The sequence below is a fragment of the Echinops telfairi genome, unplaced genomic scaffold (assembly GCF_000313985.2).
Source record: "Echinops telfairi isolate 266 unplaced genomic scaffold, ASM31398v2 ScPeMD7_443;HRSCAF=831, whole genome shotgun sequence".
NCBI classification, from domain to species: domain Eukaryota; kingdom Metazoa; phylum Chordata; class Mammalia; order Afrosoricida; family Tenrecidae; genus Echinops; species Echinops telfairi.
In genome coordinates, this window is record NW_022104341.1 from 9,843,147 (window position 1) to 9,854,729 (window position 11,583).

Here is an 11,583-nt window from a genome sequence, read left to right on the forward strand (position 1 = left end):
CTCTGTGTCTTTTTCAAGATATATTGCCACCATCTATTTTTGACTCATAAATAATTTCTTTTTTTAGAAATAATTTCTATTCTTATCTATAAAGTAATTTACCAACATGAAATTTTCAGATTTATTTATCAATTTCCTGCCTTATTTTCACCCTCTTAGATTGACTTCCATCTCCTTTTTTTTTTTCTCTCCTTCTTTGTCCCACAGAAACCTTCTTAACCTTTCATACTATTATTTTCTCATCTTTACAGGGGCATTACTTTACTAGCATATTTTCTTACTTATGAGCTAGAAAGCCCTTTTCTAATTTATCAACCTCCCTAAACTTTCTGCGGCATTAAACATTTTCCATTTCTTTCCATCCTTTCATGTAGCTCTCTCCTTCCTCAATCTATCTTCAATGTACTTTTCTGATAATCTTCTGATGTTGCTAGATTCTTATTTTGCATCTTCCATTAGAAATTCCTTGAATATGTGCAATTCAAAAGAACATGCAACGTGGACGGACTACTGTACTTATTTCTACACAATTTATCCCTCCAAATCTCATCTTTGTTTATTTAAAATTAATTTTTTGTGATTTACATAAATTATAGTGTGTTCTTTTCTAAAATAGGGGTTATTTTCTGAGTAAAGGATGAATATAATTGATGTTGTATAGAAGATTTATTTTTTTATTTAGAAAACTAACCCACTATTACTATTTTAAATGAAGCTGTCAAAAAATATGCATGAGAAGTCCTTGGGCTCCATGATGGGAGTCTAGAAGTTTCTGTTGCTCATCAAGAAAAATAACTGAATTCTACCTACTACCCCTTGCAACCAGATAGGCGACATGATGTTATTATTGTAATTCTAAGTATTCTCATTGCATATAATTTTGCATTTCATGTCATTACCCAAGTGTTTCTGGTATCTGGCATGACTAAATAAGGATTAGAATGTGGGAGGCTGAGAAGATATCAGAATAGACTTAGACTTTTATTTCAAATCACTTATTTCTAGGAATTTAGTTATTTTTATTTTCTTCCCTCTTATCTTTTTCCTTACTCACTCATAGAGTCATTCATCCAAGAAAGTTATCGAATGCCACTTGACATATGGCGATGAATAAGGATAGTCCTCATCCCAGCAGCTTCCTTCCTGACACACTTTTCGGGACAGACAGTGGTAATTTGATTCTATTCTTTTGTGCTTAAGGATTCAGCTTTATCACGTTAATACTGGTGACATAAAGAATGATGCAACTTACCCTAATTTTCAAAGACTATCTAGTACCCGGGGAAATCTCCCTCAATTATTTGGAGGTTTTCAGGGAGTGCATCACATGTGTTCACAAATTAGTCTCTCAGCACAAGCTTGAACTCTTGCCCAGGCTCCACCTCATTAGTACGCTCTGCTAGAGAAGCTGCGGCAAATAACCTTTTTCCTCGCTGAAGTGGTGACTGAATTCAACCTGAGACTCAATTCTGTGTTCTCAAAATCTCCAAATATTGAAATGCCAACTTTCTTTTTACTTCAGACTTCCTATGAAGGCATGTACTAAAATTACAATATAAATAATTGTTTACATTCTGCCTTATGAAATATCTTCCCTTCTGCTTAACTTGAAGCCCATAATTTTGATGATAATAGATTTTACTGGTTTCAATGCACAGTTTTGGGATGCTGAAAAATGGACCCTCGGATGTCCAATTCTTAGTCACCAGAACCTGTGAATTTGCCTTAGATGGTAAAAGGGCCTTTGACGATGCCATGGGGATCGTGAGATGAGTGTTTTATTCTGAATTATCTGGGTGATCCAAAGGAATCCCAAAAGTATTGATACAAAGAAGGTAGGAAGATGAAAGTAGCAGCAAAAGCAGCATGACTATGAACGTTTTAAAGGGAGATGTCCAAGAGGCACGGAATGTCTGTCAGCAGTTCTCCAAGTGATGGGGTTGACGAGAGACATTCTACCGTAGATCCTTCTGAAGGAACCGTTCCTGTGAATATATTGGTTTTAGCCCATGAAACACATTTGGGATTCAGACCACACAACTCTAAAATAATAGATTCATGTGGTTTTAAACTATGATTTTTTGGATACTGTGTTATATTAGCAAAAGGAAAAACAAAATAGACCAAAAGGCTTAAAGTTTAGCCTTGCATGTAGCCTATGCTCCTAGTGAGATTTCCTACCATATTAAAAAAGAACAATTAAAATGCAGTGTGATAGAACACCGCTTCCCTTCCAGCCATCTGGAAGAAGACTTGCCCTCCTGCTACAAATAACAGGGAAAATGGACCACATGTATTAAGCAAATATTTTTAGCCACTGGTCAACTGCAAGCGCAAGGATATAGTCTTTCAGCTGCGAGCAATAAGGAGAGGCCTCTGCATCTACTTTGCTCTCTGAGGCACGTGCTGAACCATGGTGGGGGAAGGGAATTCAAACCATTTTTGTTTGTTTGGGATTTTTCGGTTTTTTTTTCTTCTTTTTTCACAGTAGAAAATTCTCAGTGGAATCCTTTATTTCATTCACTTGAAACAGCACCTTGTCCTTATTCCACGATGTAAGCTGCCCTGGGCTCAGGTGGGAGGGCTGCGGGATCCCCTCACTGGGAGGTGTGTTCCAGCACATCACGAGGCTTCTGGTCCGCTCCTGCCCCACCAGCTCATTCCAATTGGCGGCCACCGATCAGCGCTCCATAGTCCTCACAGACACGTCAAGAACCTCTTTCTCAAGTACATTTAAAGTATATACTATTTTCCTACATTTCTTCAAATATCTGGCATTCATTTTCTCTACCTCTAAAATTCAATTTTTTCACATTATCTTTCTTGATTGCATCTTGTTATTGAAAAAAAAAGCCAAGATGTGGATTTCTGGAGCATGTTAGCGAGCCCACAGGGGGAAAGACACAGAGGTTTGACCCCCTCCACCCCTTACAGTAACAGCTCAGAGTAAAACATCAAAAATGGAAGAAGCAGAAAAATCGGCCTTGCTTTGCAATACGCCTACCTAAAAAACCAGAATTATACCTCACCAACTATTTAATAATGGCAAAAGTAAAAGCCGGTAATTAAAATACATGTCAGTCATTCAGTATGAAACCTCCCACCCCACCCCCCAACCACTGTTTCTGAATAAGAGGGTTTCTCAAGTTTTAGTTCATTGTAGTTTAAGTCATGTCTTAGTAATGCATCGCCGTAGAGAGTGGCAATTAATCAAGATTTTAATGTGTTTTGAGAGACATCTTACTAAAAGAATATCAAGGGTTATTTTCTGGTATCTTCAGGTACAAATACTTTTGTTTTGTTTTTTAGAAACAACTGTTTTTAAATTAGACAATTATAGTAACCATCCAAGACTATAAGAAAGCTTCCCACAGTCTGCCAGGCTATGTCTGATGAGTGTTTCAGAGTTCGTCATGATTTTTTGTGAGATCTTCCCCATAATTCGTAGCTTGGCTTCCAACAACCATGTGCCAGTTCTCCAATATCGCCTCCTAGTTAACATCTCATCCTTGTTCTTGTCCGACTCATACACCAAGTGCCTGGCCTTGGCCTGCGCGTGGTTGTAATCTTGAGGGAGGATCCAGCGGCGAATCTCATCTTTGTCCAACTTGCCGTCCTTGTTCAGGTCTCGGAACTCATTAAACCGCTCCTGCTCCGAGAGAACCCAGTCGGGTTCCGGGCCACCGTCCTCGTGGGAAAACATGTCAGCGATATACTCGTCCTGGTCCACGAATTCTTTCCCGTTCTTGTCGATGTCCTCCAGGGTTTCCAAGACCACGATTTCCTTCATATGCTCAAACTCCTCGGGATGTAGGAAGGCAGTGAACTCCTCCCGAGTGGCTGTCTGGTCACTATCCAGGTCTGCGGCCTTGAACCTTCTCTCATCACAAGGGAGCAACAAACAATTTATAGTGTTCTTTGTGAGTGGACAAAGGAGAGGTCAGATTTTGAAGAGGCCAAGGAGCTTAAAACTTGTGGAACAGATTATTAGAGAGGAAGCATCTATGTAGAATGCACCCCTTGGATGTCCTTGCATTTTGCCTTGGTAATGAGGTGTTCATGTACAGAATTGTCTTGTGTGGGTTCACTAGAAGAGCAAAATTAGTGATATTTATATATGTATACACAGATAAATTTATCAAGAAAATAGCTTGCGTGGTTGGAGAAATAGACAAGTTATCTAATGAGGGAAGTTTCTAGTCCACCAGTCAGATGTTAGGGAGAGACTTCTCAGGACTCCGGTAGCTTTTGGGACCAATGAACACAAGATTGGTAGGAAGACCACAGGCTGGTGGCTGCAGAGGCAGATGAATACATGGTCAGCAAGACAGCCTTGTAACCACTAAGGTGAATTAATCTAAAGTAGCAGGCCACAGTTCCAGGACCACCAGGCAATTAGGCAGACCATTGGCTCAAGTCCAAAGAACCAGAGGTCAATTTGTTAGATATAGGATCCAGACCTAGCCAAAAGCAAGCAATCATTTTTTTATGAATCATTAAAAAAAATCATTTTATTGGGGGCTCACACAATCCATCCATCCATTGTGTCAAGCACATTTGTACATTTGTTCTCAAATGTACATCATCATTCTCAAAACATTTTTTTTCTACTTGAGCCCTTGGTTAACTCCTCATTTTCCCCCTCCCTCCCCCACTCTCCCTCCCTTCCTCATGAACCCTTGATAATTTATAAATCATTATTATTTTTCCAGGTCTTACACTGTCTGATGTCTCCCTTCACCTACTTTTCTCTTGTCTGTCCTCCAGGGAGGGGGGTCATATGTAGACCATTGTGATTGGTTCCCCTTTCTCCCTCTCCTTCCCCTTTCCCTCCTGGTATCTCTACTATCTACTCTCATTATTGATCCTGAAGGGTTTATCTGTTCTGGATTCCCTTTGTTTCCAGATCTTATCTGTACCAGAGTACATCCTTTGGCCTAGCCAGATTTGTAAGCTAGAATTGGGATCATGATAGTGGCAGTGGGGAGGCCGGGCAGGAAGCATTAAAGAACTAGAGGAAAGTTGTATGTTTCATCGTTGCTACATTGCACCCTGATTGGCTCGTCTCTTCCCCATGACTCTTCTGTAAGGGGATATCCAGTTGCCTATAGATGGGCTTTGGGTCTCCACTCCGCACTCCCCCCTCATTCACAATGATATGATTTTTTGACACCTGGTGATCACACAGGCTGGTGTGCTTCTTCCATGTGAATTTTGTTGCTTCTCAGCTAGATGGCCCTTTGTTTATCTTCAAGCCTTTAAGACCCCAGATGCTATATCTTTTGATAGCCAGGCACCATCAGCTTCCTTCACCACATTTGCTTATGTACCTGCTTTGTCTTCAGCAATCGTGTTGGGAAGGTGAGCTTCATGGAATGCCAGGTTAACGTGTTCTTGCATTGAGGGAGTACTTGAGTAGAGGCCCACTGTCCATTTGCTACCATAATACTAAATATTTAATACTAAACCTATACATATACATTCATAGATCTATTTCCCCACAATCATATATAAATATATTTACAAATGTACAATGCCTGTATTTAGACCTCTATAATGCTCTTTGCCTCCTAGTTCTTTCCTCTATGTCAGTTTAATAGAACAACATGTTCTTGCATTGAGGGAGTACTTGATTAGAGGCCCAATGTCCATCTGGCAAGCAATCATTTTTTCCCCAGCAGTTATTATTGGCATATAATTCACATATCCTTCCATTCAAGAGTTCAATCACACCAAGAAGAGTTATACAATCAACACCACAATCAGTTTTAGAAAATTTTATTAATTCTTGAACTCATCTTTATTAGCTGCCCATTTTCCTCCAATCTCCCTTGCTATACCCTCCAAAAATCAACCCAGTTATTCTCTCTAAAGATTTACCTATCCTGGATTTCATATACAGCAAAACATTAAAAAACAAACATACAAACAAAAACGAACAGAAATAACAAAGTAAAACAGATAAAACAAACCTGACTAGTGAAGAAATAAAAAATACTGAAATAAAACAAGTTAAATGGATCATAAGGGATATCAAATGTTATTGCGTTTTAGACTAACTCCATCTGCCATAATTGACTTTACAATGCACCTGTCCGATAGCAGAGCTATTCATATCCCTCGACTCTGATCAGAAAGGATTCACTGGTGGCTTAATCCACATGTGGACCTTGCTAATGTATTTTGGAATTCCACTGTCATCCATTCTATCTGGAAACCAGATGTTCACAATTTAAACTCTGATACCATTCCCTCCTTTAGATTTGCATTATATTACTTATAATCTTTGTATCACTCAGGCTGGTGGGCTCCATCCATGGGCTTCATTGATGCCTCACTGAGACAGCCACTTGTTTGAAAACAACCTGTAAGACCCCAGATGCTATTCCTTCTGAGAGCCAAGCCAGCCCCATCTGATTTCTCCACAATACTTTACTATTGCATCTGTCTCTTCAGTGATCTCTTCATGAGGTCAAACATCATGTGGGGCAATGTCATAGGAATGAGTTGTTATTAGACGGGGGCTAGAATTCAATGCAAGCCCCAAATCCCTTCATGCACCTGCTGTGTACATATAATCTCTGGTTCACCTGGTGCTGCAGTTGAAACCACCAGCAGCCTATGTGATGAAGACCAAGCTTTCTACTCCTGTTGACAGTTACAGTTTCAGAAACCCACAGAGGGCTGCTCTGACTCACCATTGACTGGATTGCAATGAAAGTTTCCTGGTTCCCCTTAGAACCATCATTGCCAGTTTATGTCAGAGAGCATTATCAATCATGCCTGACTCTATAGCGCAGGGTAGAACTGCACCTGTCAGTCTCTGAACTGCCAAATCTTCACAACAGTAAAAAGCCACATCCCTCCTTCGTGGATCTGGCTGGTGGTTTCAAACTTGACCTTGTGTTCAGCAGCTCAGTGCATAACCATTATGAATTGATAGTGTCCCCAGTTTATCCAATGGTATAGCCTTTAAGACACTGTTGAGCAAAGGGAATTATACAAGTATAGGCCAATCTCTAGTCCTCACACATGGCTGTGAGGTGTTTGAATTCCCATCATGTAAAGTGATCTTCATCAGGAAGTCCTTCTGGACCTCTTCATTTTTAGCAAGCAAGGTTGGGCCAACTGTGCATCAGGCATTGTTAATAAGCTTTTCTCTGACCCTGATGGCAGATTTTTCATATAGTCCAGCTTCAGGTTATTTGGTCAGCAAAGAATCAAACAATCCGTAATGCAATATACACACTATGGAATCAAAATAATAATAATTAGATATAAGAGTAAGAAAATGTGACCCATCATAAGGAGGACATTACTTAATAGAAAAATAATCAAAATTGCCAATATGATAGAATTACCAGACACAGACTTTAAAATGGAGGCTATAAATATGTTGAAAGATTTAAAGAAAATCTAAAATGGAGTTATAAATGGAAAAATATCATAAACAACAAAAAAATTGGATGGTCATTTTTAAATGAAATAAAAATTTTAAAGAAGAGTGTTAACAGAAGATTAGATACTACAGAGAAAGGATCAATAACCTTGGAAATATATTAACAAAAAACTATTAAACCTAAAACTCATAAAGGAGAAAGGTAGAAAAAGAAATGAAGGATTTTCATGATCTTTTAGGCAATAACAAATAGTCTAAAATATATGAATAAAACTGACAGAACTGAAAGAAATAGAGAAATAATAACATATTATGAAAATTATTGTTTTATATTTCCACACACTTTTCCTAATATTTGGGAAAACAAATATATCTAAACAACTTATGAAATGTAAGTTAAGATAGGGGAAATCATAATTACATGAGTATTTAGAAAATATCTTTAAAGTGAGTGACTTAGCTACCATAAAGACAAACTCACTCCACCTGTGCGTTGCTGAGACTGCAAGTCTTCCAGGAGTAGAAAGCTTCATCTTTCTCCCACAGAGTGAGTAGTGGTTTCGAACTGTTAACTTTACAGTTAGCAGTCCATCATGCAACCCACAGCACAACTGGGGCTCCTAATAAAAATATACTATGAAAAAACAGGATGCAGCTGATAAATTACATAAAAGGAAATTTATCACTTTAGTGCTTATTTTAGATTAGCTATAATCCAATTATCTAAGATCCTTACATAGATGTTAGTGAGAGAACAATTAATCTCAGAGCAAGTAGAAAAATAATAATAATAACTATTAAAGCAGAATACAAGGAGGTGGAAAAACAACACAGAAAATTAGTAAAAATCAAAATGGTCTTTCTTTCAAAATGTCACTAAATTTAGAAACTTTCAAGCTTGTTTTTTTTATGTGAAGGGGATAGTGCATTTGGAGTTTGTTGCACCAGGTCAGATTGTTAATCAATCTTTCTATTTAGAGGTTCTTAAAAGATTGCATAACAGTTTGTGACAAAACATGAGTTTGAAAAATGTTTCCAGGAATGGAATCACAGATTTGACACATGTATTATCTGTAATAGAGAGTATTTTGAAGGTAATAGGTTGTTTTGTAAAAAATAATTTAAATACATAACTTTTGGGGGAAAAATCCATTTTGGGGGGAAAATCTGTTTTTTTGGGGGGGTATCCCTGAGTATCTTTCCATAAAGAACATACCAGTCAAGGATAATTTCACTTATGAATTCTAGGCAAACTTTTAAGGAAAAGATATCATTAAATCACAAACCAAGATAATACAAAATGAAGGAATTTTTTAAATCTATTATCTACTGTTAGTATTATAAACTCCCACAAAGGAGGCAAAATTACAGATAAATCTATTATCTATTGTTAGTATTATAAACTCCCACACAGGAGTTTATCTATTATCTAATATTATCTATTATCTACTGTTAGTATTATAAACTCCCACACAGGAGGCAAAATTACAGATAAATACCCTCTAGTGGCATCGTGGTTACACATTGGGTTGCTAAGCACAAGCTCCGCAGTTCGAAACCATCAGCAGCTCCTTGGGAGAAACAGGAGACTTTCTACTCCATGACTTCTGGGTAGAGGGGAAAGATGCTCCAATTTTATCTATTCTTGGACATAAATCGCTGACTCTACCATTATCTCATCACAGTTTAAAGCAGCATCTGAATAAATTTTAACTGGGTATTTTTTCTGTGTGATAAATAGCCAATAAAGACATTATCTAGACAAAATAAACTTTTTTTTTTAAGTTTGTAAATGTCACATGTGCAATACACCTTAGAGACAGAGGAAGGTATTTTATTTTTTAAACATTCTTAAGAAAAATATATCACAATCATACTTTATTAACCTCATTTTTTTTTCTCAAAAAGGAAAATATTACTTACATAATACCTGATAAAATATTCTCAGATCTCTCAGTAGGTGCTTTACCCTGGATCTCTCCACTTCATACCAAACCACATTGTTACTTATTGAAAATTCTACATGCATACAAACATACATACAATATGGCTCCTAATGTTTCTCTTCAAAAAGAATAAAGTCCAGAGCTATGAAGAGAAAAATATATGACATGACATTAGAAAATGCCTTTTGGCCTGACATAAGTCATAAAAGGTGCTTCTGTGGAATTCAAGATCTTTGATATAAAATAAACTTTCAGGTTGAATAATTACAGTAAAACACTGACTGATCAGTGTTTTGGGCATGAGTGATTATTTTCTGTTCTCATTTTTTTGTTTGAAGATCCAATGTGTGAAAGTGGTATTGACAGGGTACTTTTCAATCTATTTTAAAGGTATATGTTCATAAAAGTTCTTTTTTTTTTTAAAGCAAAACTTTAAAGATGCACACAGTGAATTCCCAGTTTGATGTTTTCTTTACACCAAACTTGTCTTTCTCTCCAGTTTCCCAATAGTCAATGCCCAACTATATTTGCAACATTTCCTCCATTCATTTTGGTTTAATTTTGTTTATTTTTGCATATGTGAAAACTAACATGTTGTCAAAAGCCAAACTACAACAGAGCTATTTTCAGAGAGATACAACTTTGTTCCCATGTATGCTCTATACCTCACCAAAGCAATTAGTTTATGGTTTGTTATTCATTTTTATTTTCAAAGAAAATAGATGAATGGATATTCTTCTCTGTTTTTTTACCTGTTCAGGAGATAACAAATTGTACTTTACCTTTGTACATTGCTTTTTTATTTAATATTTCCTGAAAATTGTTCCATGCCCATTCATAAAGAGTCTCCTTCTAATGTAGAACTGCAGAGCAATATATTAAGTGCACTAATTTCATTTCTGATATAGATTTTAGCTTGTCAAGTGTGGTATGGATTTGGCCCCTGACCTCCTCTTACTACACAGATGGAAGGGTTAAACTCATCAGACCAAGGCTGACCCCATGAGGCCTAGCTCAGACAGGCTGCTACCCTCTCACCCACTTCACTAATTCTGATGCTAATTGTCCCTCACAAGACATGCCTTGCTGGGTCCCATCATCCATTGCCATGGCCAAACAGAACTCACAGCTGGCACTCATGATTACAGGGCTTATTAGGGAAGTTAACAATTCATCATGAAGGATCAGAAGTTCTCAAGGTCCAGCAATATCCACTCCGGAATGCTTCTTCTCAGCTGTGCCCACAAGCATCCCTCTCTCTGAACCTGCCGCCCAAGTCACATGGTCACTTGGCCTCTGCCCTGCTTGGGCAAATATTAGAAAACTCAACTAGAGCGACTAAGAAATGCCCAAGGGCACACTACTGCACCATAAACCTCAGCCCCAAGCTGGTCAACTCTAGTTCTGTGAGTCAACTAACCTAGTTTTCCTAATTAACTCTCTGGAGACACCCCACTCCACAGGTGAGTCCCCTGCCTCAAAGAAGTCAGTTTTACTTTCTCCAAGCTTCTGGGAAGGCCACCACTTTGTTCTGTCTCATGCTCTTGGTTCAGCTGCCACCACTTCTCTGCCACTTTGCTGCCAATTATACAGTATCACAGGTGTCACAGCCCATTGTTTCCTGGATGGAAGAGGTTCAGTGCAGAGATCTTGAGATCCATGCTTCATCCCTGCCGCTTTGTCCTTGATAGCCTCGATGCCCCTATCCTTCCTTCTGAAAAGGCTCATTTTAAAAATCATTTTATTAGGGGCTCATACAACTCTTATCACAATCCATACATACATCAATTGTGTAAAGCACATTTGTATATTCATTGCCCTATCATTCGCAAAACATTTGCTCTCCACCTCCCCCCCCACCCCCAAATCAGGTCCTTATTTTTTCCCCTCCCTCCTCGCTCCCCCCTCCCTCATGAGCTCTTGATAATTTATAAATTATTATTTTGTCATATCTTGCCCTGTCTGAGGTCTCCCTTCACCCACTTTTCTGTTTTCCGTCCCCCAGGGAGGAGGTCACATGTAGATCCTTGTGATCGGTTCCCTCTCTCCAACCCACTCTCCCTCTACCCTCTCGGTATTGCCACTCACACTACTGGTCCTGAAGGGATCATCCGCTCTGGATTCCCTGTGCTTCCAGTTCCTGTCTATACCAGTGTACACCCTCTGGTCTAGCCAGACTTGCAAGGTAGAATTCGGATCATGATAGTGGGAGCGGGGAGGAAACATTTAGGAACTAGA

General features: G+C 38.4%; 1 pseudogene; it reads right to left on the bottom strand.

The window, feature by feature from the left end:
• Positions 1 to 3,401: 3,401 nt before the first annotated feature.
• Positions 3,402 to 10,485, bottom strand: LOC101640130 (annotated as a pseudogene).
• Positions 10,486 to 11,583: the final 1,098 nt, after the last annotated feature.